This window comes from Rosa chinensis, chromosome 1 (genome assembly GCF_002994745.2).
Source record: "Rosa chinensis cultivar Old Blush chromosome 1, RchiOBHm-V2, whole genome shotgun sequence".
Taxonomy (NCBI): Eukaryota; Viridiplantae; Streptophyta; class Magnoliopsida; order Rosales; family Rosaceae; genus Rosa; species Rosa chinensis.
The window spans coordinates 66,037,504-66,054,644 of NC_037088.1; positions in this window are offsets into that span (position 1 = coordinate 66,037,504).

Sequence of the window (17,141 nt, forward strand, 5' to 3'; positions counted from 1 at the left end):
AGGTAGCCACAATTAGCTAGGAAGCTAATATGACTTCCCTTGAATTACAACTCCCACAAATACCTAAAGTTTGAATCTTGTAGCTCTTGATGAATCCTTGAAGTTTGTGTGAGAAATTCTATGAATACCCAAAAGAAAACTAAAACTATTATGAAAAATGGAGGAGAAGGAGGAGAGGAGAGGAGAGGAGAGAGAGCAGCCCAAAAGGGCTGCCTCTGTTTTAGGCTTGGTGCGGCAGCTCTAGCTGCTAGGGTTCTCCCCCCTTTGCTCATGTTACTGTGCGAGATAGATATATAGTGAGATCGAATGATCAATGGTGGCCGTCCACATGATGGCAAGGACAGAAGGAATGAACAAGATTTGCTCCAATGAGCACGTGCCAAAGAGCTAGTGTGCGGAAGAAAAGTCTGTGCTTCTTATGTTTAATTAAACAATCATGCTTAATTAAACCACCAATGTGCTGCTGCCATGTTTTGGTTTCCAATTCATTCAATTAAGCAACGTGCAGCACTTAATTAACCACAGTTAATTAAAACTAATGGTTAATTAAGCTTGTTATCTCCCTCTTCTTTTATTTATTTCTTTTTCTCAAATTACTTCCGCGTATCTTGACCGCACGCCGACTCATGGTTGACCTTCCCGTCATGTGGTAGAAAATCCTCATTTACTCTATTTTTTTCGTGTCGGTTATCTCGATTTCGTAACTCCGTTTATTTCCTACGAAATAATAAAAATGGATTAATTACATAATAATTGACTTAAGGATTAGCTTATTTCTAGTGTTTTAGATATAATTACAAGCATATAAATGCGTATAATCACAGTCTCAGAATAACCCTACATAGCATCAATTATATAGATGCGTAGTTGCATACACACCAGCTCAAGATAGCATTTTACATGATTGTTAGGACTTGGAAAATGTTGACACAGATATCCGTGTGAAAAGAACAATGAGCTACAGAATTCCGTGTGAAAAAGGAGACTACACACAGAAATCCGTGTGAATAAGCAACAGTAACTGATGTTTGTGTAAAAACTAAAACCTTTTCACACGGATATCCGTGTGAAAAGAACAATTAGCTACAAAATTCTGTGTGAAAAAGTATATGTGTATATAAGGTTAACCACTTATTTGATATTGAAAGAACGGCGGATTAAGTTAATTTTTTAACACCGTACCTATTAATACGTTATAAATAGATGAGTAACGTCAAATTTATCAATTTTTTATTTTTTGGATTGCACAAAATTCTTATATGTCTACTAATGTGGTATAATTAGTTTATTAGTTGTAATGAAAAGTATACCTTCCATGAGCAACAATGTGGAGGAAATTGAATTTATCAAAATTGACCGTTGGATGTTGTCATGATTAGAATAAATAGTTATGGACAAAATTTCAGCTATTTTTGTTATCGTTTAGGTCTCGATCTACTAGATCAACCCTGAACCCTAAATACCACATAAAACTAACATGCTCATAACCGCTCATTCGCAACTTATTTTTTCGATCTGTCAGCTCTCATACTCTCATGAATATGAGGTATACCAAATAACGTAAAAATTTTGCAAAATTTATCTCTTCGTGGTTTAACACCCCTTAGGGAACTATATGTGCATATAAGGTTAACCACTTTATTTGATATTGAAATAATGGCGGATTGAGTTAATTTTTTTACACCATACCTATTAATACTCTATAAATAGATGGGTAATGTCAAATTTATCAATTTTCAATTTTTATTTTTTGGATTGCACAAAATTCTTATATGTCTACTAATGTGGTATAACTAGTTTATTAGTTATAATGAAAAGTATACATTCCATAAGCAACAATGCGTAGGAAATAGACTTTATCAAAATCGACCGTAGGATGTTATCATGATAAGAATAAATGGTTGTGTTCAAAATTTCAGCTATTTTCGTCGTCGTTTGGGTTTCGATCTAGTAGGTCAACCCTAAACCTTAAATACTACATAAAACTAATATGCTCATAACCGCTCACTCGTAACTTATTTTTTTTATCTGTAAACTCTCATGCTCTCATGGGTAGAAGCTATATCAACTAATATAAAAATTTCTGAAATTTTATCTCCTCAATGGTCGGCTCCCCTTATGGGAGTAACAGCGTTTAAAGAATTGACCGATTTTTGGTACAGACATCTGTGTGAAATGAGTAACACACGAATATCTGTGTGAAATGTTAACACGGAAATCCGTGTGAAAAGAACCATTAGCTACCGAATTCCGTGTGAAAAGAACCATTAGCTACACACGGATATCAGTGGTAAATATAAATGTATCTCACACGGATATTTGTGATAAATATATGTGTATCTCACACGGATATTCGTGGTAAATTTTTCCCCGCTCACATTTTTGGAACAAATTCAATTTCTACCCTAGTTTTTCTTATCCTATAGTCTCACACGGTACTTTCTCAGTTTTTCCCGCTCTCATCTCTCCCTCACCTGCAAATCAAGAAAAACAGAAAGCTCAAGATCTGTTTTCTCTCTCCTCCGACACTCACTTCCGATCACCACCATTACTCACCTCCACCATCACGGACCTCACCGACCTCCGACGAGTTTAAAGCAGCCTCCTTGACTTCCGGCAACAATCGATGCGCCGACGCTGCTCACAACTAATGTCAAGCACCGCCTCCCTCCACTCCATTGGCATAACCGACCCAGATTGCTCGCCTCCAGCATCAAGCACCGCCTCCCTCCAGTCCATCCTTCCCTCTTCTCTGTGCCGACGTCTCTTCCTCCGCCTCTGCCGCTGCCCAGGAAATTGGCCGGCACCGACATGATTTCTGCATATACTGGGTTATTTTGTGATTCCACCAGTATGTGTGAGTAAGTACCTTCTTATTCTTGGTAAATTGTATGTCCAGTATTCGTACGAGCTTCTGCTACATTTTTTTTTGCTTATTGTTCATCTTCAATTGATATAGGTCTTTACAGTTTAGAAATTTGGTTTCTCTTCCACTTCCAAATCTGGTTGATTAATTGAAAACACTTGAAGTTATTTGATTAATTGTATACTGGTTTTACTGTTTATATATATATATATATATATATATATATATATATTCTTTGATCCGTGTGTTTCAATTTGCTAAGAAAAAGAATGTCTACCAATATTAACCATAGCATTTATTCATATGAATATCAAACTATAACCAAGTGAGTTACTATATTTCATGTCAAGATTTGCAAAAAGCATATACAGTTTACTACTTCATATCCTTTTGGTAAATAACCAATGCTAACAATTGTATTTATTCATATTCTGTAATAGATGAACCTCATTCTGAAAACTACTTTGTACAACTTCAGTTCTATCTCAAAAACTGAAATCAGTTGGTAACAATAGAGAAGTGAACAATAATTTGGTCTTCTATGTGTGAAAGGTGAGTGAAGTTTTAAGTAAAAAATTTTATTTGTGCATTAACATCGATACTTTTCTAAAATTTATTATGTATTTTGACTTTTCTCTCTTTAATAGATTTTTGAACAATCTTCATATCACTAACTTTTGTTATTTTACATACACTTTTCTCTCGCTCGAGGTGATTTGTATTTCCTGTCACCAATGATTTTCCTTTTTGTGGTTTATACATGGATATCTATGAATGTTTTTAAGTATGATGTGAGGATCATAAGTTCATAACATATGGGACTGTTTTAGACAATATCATTTATCTTAATATGGTTCTCAGTATGAAACACTTTTTGCTGCTCCTGTAGGTTATGTGAAATTGGGACATAACAGAGAAGACAATGGAGTAGTGCATCATGAATGGGCCTCCACAGCTTAGTGAGTTCATTAGCATTTGAACAACCATTCGATTAGCTTTGGAAAAGGTTGAAGAAGGCAGAGGACCTTGGTAAGTGTTAGTTTCTCAATTTTGAATTAGGTCCTATCAAACACTAATTGTGAATACAAGATCCGTGTGAATTTTCCTTCATTTACATTCATGAACTTCTATATATACCCTTTGATCATCTGCAATAGGTGGTAGTGATCTCCCTGTATTTAGTTACATGAAGTTATGGTAGCGATTTCTTTGCTGATTTTTGCACGTATGATGACTTTCAATGGAAATTGATCTATTTTTCTTTTCTTTTCATGTTTATCTGATTGTAAAGATGATGGCCTGAAACAGAATCGATTTTCATTTTCAGTGTTGGCATATTTATTCATCAATTCCTTTCAAATCTGTTTTCGGAACAAAGTCTTTACCTTTTGCTTTACATTATATTATACATGCTCATCTCATTTACATTGGTTTTGATGTATGATGTGTACTTGATTATCTCTTCCTTTTAGTTGATGCTCTGTATCAAATTGCTATTTGTTGTAGTAAATATGTAAAATGTCTATATCATGGAGTATGCACTTAAGAAGTGGAGAATGTGTGGTTTGTATGGAATGCACATTGAGAGGTAGAGAAATTGTGTAGCAAATATACTAATGTATGTAGGGCAAATTTACACTACTTTGTAACCCTATATAAACCCCCTCAATATGAGAAGAAGACTCACCAATTCACTCTTCAGTTTCTCTGAAACACGTTATCAGCACGAAATCGCTCTAGAATTAGAATCGAAATCGATTAGAGTAGTGAAAGTTCTTGATCCGAACTAGGTCATTTTACCAACCTTACAAGAAACCCCAAATCCTATCACATATCAAAGCCCTTGATCCCAGAAGCTCAGAACCTCCAAAACCGGCCAAAAACAGCCTGAACCGGCCTCTGGAATTCCTGAACCGCTGCCGAACCGCTGCCGAGCAGCTGCCGAGGCCCATGCACACCACCTGCCGAGACCTGCCGAGCACCTGCCGAGAGCCCTGCACATCACCTGCCGAGCAGCTGCCGAGGCCCCTACACACCACCTGCCGAGACCTGCCGAGCACCTGCCGAGACCCCTGCACACCACCTGCCGAGACCTGCCGAGCAGCTGCCGAGAGCCCTGCAGACCCCCTGCCGAGCACCTGCCGACAGCTGCCGAGCCCTCCTGCCGAGCACCTGCCGACAGCTGCCGAGCCCCCCTGCCGAGCACCTGCCGACAGCCTGCCGAGCACCTGCCGAGCACCTGCCGGCAGATCTGCCGAGCCATTTTCCGGCCACTTTTCCGGCAACTTTTCCGGCCACTTTTCCGGCAACTTTTCCGGCCACTTTTCCGGCAACTTTTCCGGCGACTTTTCGTACACTTTTCCGGCGACTTTTCGTACACTTTTCCGGCGACTTCCGACACTTTTCCGGCGACTTTCCGGACACTTTTTCCGGTCAATTCGTAAGGTAAACTTTTCTAAAAGTTCCCGTTTTTGAAGTTTTTATTACTTTTCTCTTCTTTTCACGGGGACTTCCAACATCCCTTATTCTACCCCCCTTTCTTCTTCATAGGGGAGACCAAAAAGGCCGAACTGTGGGGGTTCGTGCTCACTCCAAGCTTGGAGCTTGTAGAGTCCTCCAAACTTAGAGTTTGTTGAGAAGAAAACAATCGACCACATACATCATTGTTTCGATTTAATCCAAAACCCCTCTTGGAATCAAGATTTTCTTGGAAGCGACTACGCTCAGAAAATCCCTAATTTCTTGAAAGCGATTACGCTCAGAAAGTTTATAGTTTTTCGTGGTAGCCTTTTTCGCTCCGAAACTAACCCTATTTTCTTGTTGTTCTTCAGGATGAGTAACCTGAACAAGTTGAGCTTCAACCCACTAGGGACAACAGGCGCAGGATACCACAGGTGGATCCGTGATATGCGCCAGCATCTTAAGGCTGATGGGATCCTGAGTACGATCCAAGAGCCGAGTCAGGACGTGCTTACTCCTCAACAAGCTCTTGCTTTTGAAGCAAAAAGAGCAAAGAGAGAGGCTAATGAAGCAAAAGCCATCATTCTCATGACAAGGCACATGAATGACGCGCTCCAAAATGAGTACCTCAATGAGGAAGACCCAAGAAAGCTATGGGTAGAACTCGAGCAGCGTTTTGGCAACGTCCGTGATTCCCTGCTTCCCGACTTAGAAGAGAGATGGCAAAGCCTCCGCTTCTGTGATTTCAAGACAGTTCTTGACTACAATTCGGAAGCACTTCGTATCAAGTCTATGATGGAATTCTGTGGACATCAAATCACTGATACGATGTTGATCGAGAAAACTCTCTCTACCTTCCCTGTCTCTGCATTAATGATAGCTAAAAACTATCGAATTGATATCAATGCTAGACGCATCACAAGATTTCATGAGCTAATTGGTGTCATGAACGTAGCTGAAAAGCACGACAACATACTTGTGAAGAACTATAACTCTAGACCCGTGGGAACCAAGTCAATTCCGGAGTCTAATTATAGTCGCACCTCCAAGGGAGGACGCAAGGAGCGAAACCCTAAAAGAAGGGATAATTATGGACGTTCAGGTCCATATTCTCGCCCTAAAGAGGAAGGAAACCGCCAAGATAGGCGTGCACGGAACCGTGGAGGTAAACGTGTGAAGAGAGAGCGAGGCCAAGCCTCCGGTTATGGTGGTAACACCACCAATGGAAACAACCGTTTTCAAAGTGCTCCTAAAGCACCTCGATCAAGGGAACCTGACCATAATGATGCTTGTCTCCGATGTGGACTACCTGGACATTGGGCAAGGGCATGTAAAGCATCCCAGAATGTTGCAAACGCGTACAAAATGTATCGTGAAGCAAGGGAGGCAAATTACATGGAACAAGAAGATCAAGATGGCAATCTCGATCTAAGGGTGGAAGACGACAAAAATCAAAACCCAGAAACTGGCGATTTTGATTAAGTCTTTTCATTTTCCAAGAGATGTAGGCAATCGCCACATTATCCTATAGTAGATGCCAATGGGATTAATCTTTCTTCAAAAGTAGGCGTACTCAATGTAATTGTGATGTCTAGGAAGGTTTTGAGATAATTGGTACTTAAGCGAGCCTTTGCTCCACCAACATCTCTCTACTCACCTGGTCACCTTTGCATTGGAATTACCGAAAGAAGTTAGACAACTACCATTGCTCTGCATTAACTAAGTTTATTGGATTACGCTTTCTTTGATGAAATAAATGATGATGTAATTCCGTTTGGCTTATTAATAAAAGTTGAGTTCTTTCCTTTATGACTCCTTTTTAATTACGAGCTTTTCTCTTAAGGAATGGATGAACTACAATGTCTCGCAGATAGTGCGACTACGCACACCATTCTACGGCATAGGCAGTTATTCTTGGAGATGTTGCCTACATATTCCACTATGACTACGATGGCTGGGCCATCAGGTTTAGTTCAAGGACATGGAATGGCCCAATTCCTATTGCCAAATGGCACCTTGATTAAAGTCACTGAAGCTCTCTATGCTCCTAAGGCAAATCGAACCTTATTGAGCTTTAAAGATTTAAGAGCCAACGGATTCCATGCGGAAACGCATACTGAGAACGGAAAAGAGTTCCTTTGCATTACCTCTAATGATTGCGGACGAAAGCGCATCTTAGAGAAACTTATGTGTCAATCTAGTGGACTTTATGTCACTACAATTCGACCAATTGAATCCAATAATGTCATAAGAGAAGATCTCTTGGATTCTGACACATATTGGCTTTGGCATGACCGACTAGGGCACCCTGGTCGTGATATGATGCTCCGTATACTAAAGACTTCACACGGACATCCATTCTTCAGAGTGAGAAGAAGCAAGAATCGAGAATTGATTCCTGGACTTAACAAGACCGCAACAATTGCAGCATCTGGTGCTGCAGCCGTCTTGGGGCGCCATAAGGCTGGCCAAGTCCCATGTGATGACACCAACCATGAGCATAACGCCATGATTGTTCCTCCAAATGGCTACAATGCCATAGAAGGAGATGTAGTCACACATTTTGCTTCTAATAGCGCTACAGACGCTCAGGCCCAACCAAAATCCTCATTGGTTGCTTCTAAGGCCCCTCGCTCATTTTGCAAAGCCTGTTCCTTCGGGAAATTAGGACCGAGACCATCCTACGCAAAGGATCCTAAAATACTCATTCCGTTCTTACAGAGAATCCAAGGGGATATCTGTGGACCAATTCAACCATCATGCGGACCTTTCAAATACTTTATGGTATTGGTTGATGCGTCGACACGCTGGTCACATGTCGCGCTGTTGTCCACTCGAAATGCTGCTTATGCTAAACTCCTCGCCCAGATTATCCGTCTACGGGCTCACTACCCTGACCATCCAATTAAGTCAATTCGACTTGATAATGCTGGGGAGTTTACATCGAAAACATTCGATGACTATTGCATGTCACTGGGGATTGATGTAGAACATCCAGTTCCCCATGTTCATACCCAAAATGGTCTCGCAGAAGCTGCTATCAAACGACTACAAATGATAGCACGGACATTGGTAATGCACACTAATCTTCCTGTTTCTGCTTGGGGATATGCAATATTACATGCAGCGACGCTAATTCGTCTACGACCCACTGCAACCCAATCTTACTCTGCGTTACAGCTAGTGACTGGGTACGAGCCTAATATCTCGCACTTACGCATTTTTGGGTGTACTATTTATGTGCCTATTACGCCGCCACAGCGTACTAAGATGGGTCCACAACGACGAATGAGCATTTATGTTGGATATGAATCTCCAACTATCGTCCGCTATCTTGAACCCTTGACAGGCGATCTCTTTACCGCTAGATTTGCGGATTGTCACTTTGATGAGACAGTCTTCCCATCATTAGGGGGAGATAAGAACACAAATGTTCAACAGGAACGACAGGAATTGTCGTGGTCTGTCCCCACTATGTCTCATCTCGATCCCCATACCGCACAGTCCGAACTTGAAGTGCGAAGAATAATCGAGCTCCAGAACGTAGCAGACACTCTGCCTGATGCGTTTTCTGATATTGCTAAAGTGACGAGATCACACATACCTGCTGCAAACGTGCCTGCAAGGATTGATGTCCCGAATAATGGACATAACGCCACTCCTATAACGCCAGGAGATGGCACCATTGCTCAACATGGCAATAATGTGGCATCTATGGCTGCAGGTCCCGCAAGGAAGCGCGGTAGACCGATTGGTTCGAAGGATACTCGCCCTAGAAAAAGAGCGAATGAGGCACAAATAAATCCTTTGATCATCGATACTCAAAATCCGTCCCATGAGAATGTTCCGGATTATGGTTATGTCCAAGAGACATCATTGGGGGACGCCTCAGTGTCAGAACCTATCCATGAGAACATAGAGATCTCTGTAAATTACACTAGTGTACATGGGACGTGGGAAAGAAACTCCATCATCATTGATGATGTATTCGCGTATTCAGTGGCGCGTGAGATTATTGAGACCGATGACATCGAACCACGCTCCGTTGATGAATGTCAACGTAGAGCTGATTGGCCAAAATGGAAAGATGCGATCCAGGCAGAACTTGATTCTCTAACGAAAAGAAAGGTATTTGGCAAAATTGTACCAATACCACCCAACACCAAACCAGTTGGTCACAAATGGGTATTCGTTAGAAAGCGTAATGAGAAAAACGAGATTGTAAGATACAAAGCTCGTCTCGTGGCGCAAGGCTTCTCACAACGCCCTGGAATCGACTACGAGGAGACCTACTCTCCCGTAATGGACGTTATTACGTTCCGCTACCTTGTCAGTTTGGTAGTTTCCGAAAAACTGAACATGCAGCTTATGGATGTGGTTACTGCATATCTATATGGGGATCTAGATACGGAGATATACATGAATATTCCAGATGGAATTCAACTACCCAAATCAAGTGGCTCTAATCCACGGAGCGCGTTTGCAATTAGATTGAAACGCTCACTATATGGATTAAAACAATCCGGACGGATGTGGTATAACCGTCTAAGTGACTACTTGATTGGTAAGGGATATGTCAATAACGAACTATGCCCATGTGTGTTCATAAAAAGGACAAGTTCCGGATTTTCAATAGTAGCGGTTTATGTCGATGACATGAACATAATTGGCACCCTTAAAGAGTTAAGGGAAACCGCTGAACACTTGAAATCCGAGTTTGAGATGAAAGATCTTGGGAAAACACGGTTTTGCCTCGGTTTAGAACTTGAGCACCGTAGAGATGGTATCCTGATTCATCAATCAGCTTATACCCAAAAGATGCTTAGGCGTTTCAACACTGACAAAATTAAGCCTTCAAGCACCCCAATGGTCGTTCGTAGTCTTGATCCAAAGAAGGATCCATTTCGTCCAAAAGATGACGATGAAGAAGTGCTAGAGGCAGAAGTGCCCTACCTAAGTGCAATAGGTGCATTATTGTACTTAGCACAATGCACGAGACCAGACATCTCATTCGCTGTGAACTTGCTAGCTAGATATAGCTCTGCGCCAACACGACGCCATTGGACTGGTGTTAAAGATATCTTTCGATACCTAAGTAGTACGATCGATATGGGCTTGTTCTATCCCTACAGAAAGAAGATGGATTCGGACCCATCAAGTGTCAGGAACGCCACACATGGTGGATTGCGTTCCCTCTCCCCATCCCAAAACGATATAAGTGTTTTGGAAGGTTTTGCTGATGCTGGGTACCTCTCAGACCCACACAAAGGTCGCTCCCAAACTGGTTATGTTTTCACCATGGGAAAAACCGCGATATCTTGGAGGTCTACAAAGCAGACCCTAGTCGCTACCTCTTCAAATCATGCAGAGATTATTGCTCTTCACGAAGCAGTTCGTGAATGTATATGGCTTCGATCCATAGTTACGCATGTTCGAAGCAATTGTGGTTTGAAGTCTACCACAGATGAGCCAACGAGCATTTATGAAGATAATGCTGCTTGCATTGAACAAATGAAGCAAGGTTACATCAAAGGCGACAACACCAAGCACATATCGCCCAAATTCTTCTACAATCAGCAACAACAGAAGCTCCTCAAGATCAAGGTGAACCAGGTTCGATCTGAGGACAATGTGGCAGACTTGTTCACTAAGTCATTGCCCAAATCCACGTTCGAGAAACATGTGGCAAGAATTGGCTTGCGGAAATTATCTGAACTCCCATGATCGTTGTCATCAGGGGGAGGCACAGACATCAGGGGGAGATGTCTACATGTTCGTCTCAAAAGCGTGAAGGGTGTGTTGTGCTCTTTTTCCCTTTCAACCGAGGTTATTTTTATCCCACTGGGTTTTTGTTACTCGGCAAGGTTTTTAATGAGGCAACAAGAGAAGCACCATGTTATCCAGAAACAAACTCCACACTCAACGCGCGTTGTGCTCTTTTTCTCCTTCGACCAAGGTTGTTTTTCCCACAGGGTTTTATTACTTGGCAAGGTTTTTAACGAGGCAAATTAGAAGCGCACCTCCAAGACAATACTACTGACATGATATATCCAAGGGGGAGTGTTGTAGTAAATATGTAAAATGTCTATATCATGGAGTATGCACTTAAGAAGTGGAGAATGTGTGGTTTGTATGGAATGCACATTGAGAGGTAGAGAAATTGTGTAGCAAATATACTAATGTATGTAGGGCAAATTTACACTACTTTGTAACCCTATATAAACCCCCTCAATATGAGAAGAAGACTCACCAATTCACTCTTCAGTTTCTCTGAAACACTATTCACTCCTATTTATTGTCAATCTCAATTTTCACTTCGTTGCCTCTTGCTTCTGCTGAACTGAGTTACAAGGGGCAGGGATTTGGATATATATATATATATATATATATATATATATTTTTTACTGTTATTATATGTAAAGTGCTGAGTATGCAGGTTATCTGCATTGAATTTTATATGCTCGATTTATAAATGGTTGCTTAGAAATTGAAAGAATGCCGCTGCATTAGTTTGGTTGCAATAAGGAAGATGCTAACCGTGTTCCTTTTTAGGTTACAGTTAAACAGAGCCATAGACCTCGGTGAGAATAACAGTCATATACCATAGGATGAGAAAGGAAGATTTACAAGCAGTAGCAGATGGAAGGCCAGAAAAATTGAAGAAGAGCTGTTAGTGGTAGTAGCAAAGATCATATTGTCAGTATGAAATTTAGTTATCACATCTTAGTTATTTTTGCAAGTCACACACTTAAAAAACATATGAAATTTAGCGAACATAATGCAGAAATGCTTTCCCGCGGCATCGCGCGGGTTGTCATTCCTAGTCTTGTACAATTTCTTTGCTTCTTTAATGTTAAGCACTTCATTGTGGATGTTTGAAGTATGTTTATTGTAGAGAAATAAAAGTATTATTATGTTCAATTTATACAATTAATTAGCAGATTTTTTTTTTTTAAATGCTATCACTATTACACACTGAAATCAGTGTGAGTTAGAGTATAGGGATTTCACACAGACATCCGTGTCAATAAGGTTATAGGTTTTGACACAGAAATCTGTGTGAAATACATTTGACACAGATATCCGTGTGAAATACAATTTACACATTTGCCACAGAAATCCGTGTGAAATAGAGTTGTTCACACGGATTGTGTTCCATTCCGGTAATTTAGATTTATGGAATTATAGTGGGGCCCACGTTAGTATTTCACACGGACAACATAATCCGTGTGAGATGAGCATTACCCCCCCTCCAAACCGCACGGTAACACCAATCTGTGCGTGTACTGTGTGTAAAATCTATCACACACTGAAATCCGTGTGAGATAGTCTTATTACCCACAGATTAAAATCCGTGGGTAATTGTTGTTTTGCTAGTAGTGTGTGTGAATAATTCACACTGACGTCCGTGAGTCAGTCAAGTTGCTGCTGATATTTTTCGTTCGCACAGTTACCCATATGAACTATCCTATTTTCCATAATAAATATACCTTCTAATGTCTATGGTCTACCAAACATATATGAGATTGTTGTAGGAGAATAGAATTGTGTGTTATCATTGATAATAGGAGCCCTTTAAATAGGGAGTTACAAGGTACCCAAAAGGTAATAGAATCGGATTACAATTGAATACCTAGAACACATTCCTATTACAACTCTAAACCCTAGTTTGTAGAGGCACACATAATGTCGACATCCTTCAACACTCCCCCTTGTGCCGCTCAAACTTGGTGATGACGCTTTGATTGTTGCCTCGTTAAAAACCTTGCCAGGTAACAAAAACTCTGTGGGACAAAAATAACCCTGGTCGAAGGACAAAAAGAGCACAACACGTCCTTCACTCTTCGAGATCGAACATGTAGACATCATGCCTCCCCCTGATGTCAATATCTCCCCCTGATTGCTACAATCATGGGAGTTCGGATAACTTTCTCAATCCGATGTTCTTCACATGTTTCTCGAAAGTGGATTTTGGTAGCGCTGGGCACAAAACCGAAAATGGGAGAGAAACCGCCCGACCCGAGCCGAAGAAACGGGCCGGTTAACCGACCCGATTAAAAACAGCGGAAAAATTCAAAGGACCGAGCCGATCCGAATTGATGCGGTGCGGGTTCGGTGTCGGGTCTGAGACCGACCGAACAAAAACCGACCCGACCGAATTTAATTAATATATATATTTATTTATTTTTATTAGTTGTTTATTTCCTATTCGTCCATATATCCTTATGATATACCTTACCTCAGAGAATCCCTATGGCCATATAAAACTGAAAAGAGGGAGCCCTAGCTCTCATTTGCATCTGGATCTCTCCACACAGCCGCTCGGGCTCTGAGGCTCTCAGCCTCTCTCTACTCTCCAGACCAGACGAAAACTCTCCACATTAGCTCGCTCTCTCGCAGTCTCGCTCTCTCACAGTCTCTCTCTCTCGCAGATTGATTTCTTCATTTCTTTGGTGAGTTTTCAGAAAATAAATCTCTTCGATCTTGGGTTCACAGTTTATACTTTATACTTTATACTGGGTTTTGATTTATAGCTTGTATTGTTACTGATGAGCTTTGTTTCGATTCATTTCACAGTGCATACATATATATATATATATATATATATATATATATCAAAATTGGTTGCTTGGGAGCTTTGTTTCTATTCATTTCACAGTATTGATAAATTGTGTTATAGCTTGTGTCCGTTCTAAATTCAGTAAATTGTGTTGTTGTTCAGATGATGGAAGGGAATTCAAACACTGTGACGCCTACTCCCACAAGCGTAGAGGCTGCATCAAGCATAGGGACTTCAGTTCCCTCATTCCCTGCTTCTGAAATAAGCCCTACTGCTGCTGCTATGATTGTTTCAGTTCCACCTGGTCCTGCTGCCCTTGTCTCAGGTCAACCCACTAACTGTACTGCTGATACCGATGCTCCTGGACTGGAATCAACATCGAAGAGGAAGAACAAGTCCGTGGCTTGGGAGCACTTCACGAAGATGAAGAATTCAGATGGGACTCCAATGGCCAAACCCCGAGCGAAGTGCAACTATTGCCCACAGACTTATGCCTGCCACTCCAAGTCTAATGGGACATCAAGCATGAAAACTCATCTGCTTTATCAGTGCAAGAAGTGTCCGTTGTACATACCTGCCAAGAAACAGAGGTACTTGACTTTTGATAGCATTGAAAATGGGGGTAATGTTGTGGCTGTTCAGTATGATCCGGATAGGTCTAGACTTTTGCTTGCTAAGATGATTATTAGAGATGAATTGCCGTTTAGTCATGTTGAGGGGGAGGGTTTTAAGGAATTCATGCGGGTAACAGTACCTAAGTTTCATTTGCCTTCTCGTAGAACCATTGCTAGGGATATATGGGATTTGTATCAAAATGAAAAAACTGCTCTTAAAAATATCTTGGCCACTTATGGACAGCGAGTTTCCCTCACCACCGACACATGGACTTCGATCCAAAATGTTAATTACATGGTCTTAACTGCTCATTTCATTGATGACCAATGGACTCTCCATAAGAGAATCCTAAGCTTTGTTGTAATTCCTAATCACAAGGGTAAAACTATTGGGAAACTTGTTGAGTCATGTCTTATAGGTTGGGGAATAGAGAAAGTGTTTACAATTGTTGTTGACAATGCTTCTCCAAATCAAGTGGCACTTGATTACATGAGGGAGAAAATAGGGAATTGGAGGGAGTTGGTGTTAGATGGTGCATTTTTGCACATGAGATGTTGCTGCCACATCCTAAATTTAATTGTTAAGGATGGCATGGAGGAGTTGGATTCAAGTATTGATGGGATTAGGAACTGTGTTAAGTATATAAGGTCTTCACCTGCTAGGTTAGAAAGGTTTCGGAAGTGTGCTGCTCAAGAAAAGATCGAGAGCAAGGGTGGGATCGTGCCATTGGATGTCTGCACTAGGTGGAATTCTACCTATTTCATGCTAGACATTGCTGTGAAGTTTAAGAAAGCGTTTATGAGAATGGAAGATGAAGATTCTCAGTTTGAGAGTTACTTCCAAGAAAGGGTTGGTGGGAAAAAAAGGGAGGGGCCTCCGAATAGTGCAGATTGGGAGAAAGCAGCTCGATTAGTGAAGTTTCTGAAAATATTCTATGATGCTACTCTTCAATTCAGTGGTACTAAGTGTGTGACTGCAAATCAGCCTCTGTTATGGATGTGTACAATTGTTGCTGAGTTAGACAAGTGTGTGAAAAGTGACGATCCTCTAATGGTGAGCATAGGAGCATCAATGAAGCGAAAATTCGACAAATACTGGAAAAAGTTAGAAAACATGAACAAGATCTTATTGATTGCGGTTGTGTTGGATCCTAGATATAAGATGTTGTATCTGGAGTACTTTTTTCCAAAGCTGCAGCAAGACAAAACTTTGGTGGCTGAGATGGTTGATGAAGTGAAATCCATGTTTCTGCAACTCTTTAATGAGTATGCAAATTCTGATCCCGAGGCTGCACAAGCAAGTATGGATATCACACTACCTAAAGTTGATTCCAGCAGTTCTGCTCAAGGTGAGGACGATAGCCACGCAGCCAATATCCATGAATTTATGATGTTGAGGCAAGAGAAAGATGTGGTGGAGATTAAAAATGAGGTTGATAAGTATCTTTTAGAGGCTGCTGAAGACCCTTCTAATCCTAAGTTCCAGATCTTAGAGTGGTGGAAAGAAAATGCTCCTCGATATCCAATCTTGTCTCAAATTGCACGAGATGTGTTTGCTGTCCCTGCATCCACAGTGGCTTCAGAGAGTGCTTTTAGCCTTGGTAGCCGAGTGGTGGATCCTTTTAGGGCCAGCTTGACTCCTAAAATGGTTGAATGCCTCGTGTGTTGCTCGGATTGGTTGAAGGCTGCCGGAAAGTCTCTATTCAAAGAGCCAACCAAAACTGAACTTGAGGTCTACTGTGAATTGGAGAAACTCGAGCAAGGTAAACTTTTGTTCTAAGTTTTCAATGAAAAGAAATTTCCTTCTTTTAAGTGTTAACTTTTGTTCAAATCTTTAAACTTTTCACTTTTGCTCAAATCTGTTAGTTTTTTATCTAACATTGTTTTCATGATTGTTTTGCTAGATGTTGGAATTACCAATCTTTCGGATATTGACGAGTGATTCTGCAGATGTGGTTGAGTGCTTGGTACAAAATACAAAGTTAATTAGATTAGTTTATTGTTAGATTATTACTGCAGCTCTGCCTATCTCTTACAGTTGATAATATACTTCATTTACAGATTATGGTTGATGGAAGGGAACTGGGGAAGAAGGCAAGAAGCCAAGCTGAAGAATGAACAGGACAAATCCACTTGTTGCTTATGTTCTTAACATTTTTTATTTCTTGTCAACTCTGGAACTTTCTTCTTCTTGTTTGAATGTTTGGAACTCTTGAATTTTAATTGGTCTGTAAACTTAAGTGGTTCGGAACTGTTTTGGATTTGTATTGCTTGGTTGCCTTAGTTGCTTGCTTCTGGTTCTAGATTAGTATTATGCTTGCTTTTTGGTTTTTGTGAGTTGGTAAACTATTAGGTTGATAGATCATATATTGATCATTTGATGATTTTGATCAGTGACATGTTTGTGTTAGAAATAGAACTTTGATGCTCATTTTTCTTCTCCAGAAAATGGGCCATTGAAAGTTGTAGTCACTTAAACATGTTGAAAAATATGGAAAACTTCAATATTGGGCCTTAGAAAATTTGTAAACTCTGAAAACTGGGCTAGTATTTAAAAAGTCCATAACCGAACCGACCCAACCCGAAAATCCGGGTCAACCGAAAAACCGGCCCACAAAAAAAAAAATCGGTGGCGGTTTGA